Below are 548 nucleotides of genomic sequence, written 5' to 3'. Positions count from 1 at the left end.
TGTTTAGTGATTCTTTTGGTTTACCTTAACATAATACTATACATCCAAATTTATTTAATGTTTTTGATATGTCTTAACCTTCGATTCCAGTTGGATAAGCTATATCTGCAAATAAAGAAAGGGTGTTGAACTGGATTAATCAGAGAAGCTGAACGGACATTTTAGTGAACTGTGATTTGCTTTTGCACTTGAGTTATGAATTTTCTTTATTAAGTCCCAGAGCTGTTTAAGTTGTCATTAGATTTTATGTGGGGTGCATTTTGCATAAGACTTAAGTTATGAATTTGCTTTTGCACTTAAGTTATAATTTGCTTTAATAAGTCTAGAAAATTATAATCAACTCCCTAAAGTTTTATAAAAAGCCTCCTAGAAAATATGCAATCAACCTCGGAAGTTCTGAAAACTATAAACAAGCCTCTAAATATTTACAAACAAAAACATTCAAAAATTTTATAGACCCGTGAAAGTTCTAAAAATTACAAATAACTTTTAGGGTGCTATTTGTCATTTCAAAACTTTCAAGGGGTTGGTTGTAAAAAATTTAGTAG

This window comes from Asparagus officinalis, chromosome 3, assembly GCF_001876935.1.
Source record: "Asparagus officinalis chromosome 3, Aspof.V1, whole genome shotgun sequence".
Taxonomy (NCBI): Eukaryota; Viridiplantae; Streptophyta; class Magnoliopsida; order Asparagales; family Asparagaceae; genus Asparagus; species Asparagus officinalis.
This window is presented reverse-complemented; position numbering follows the sequence as displayed.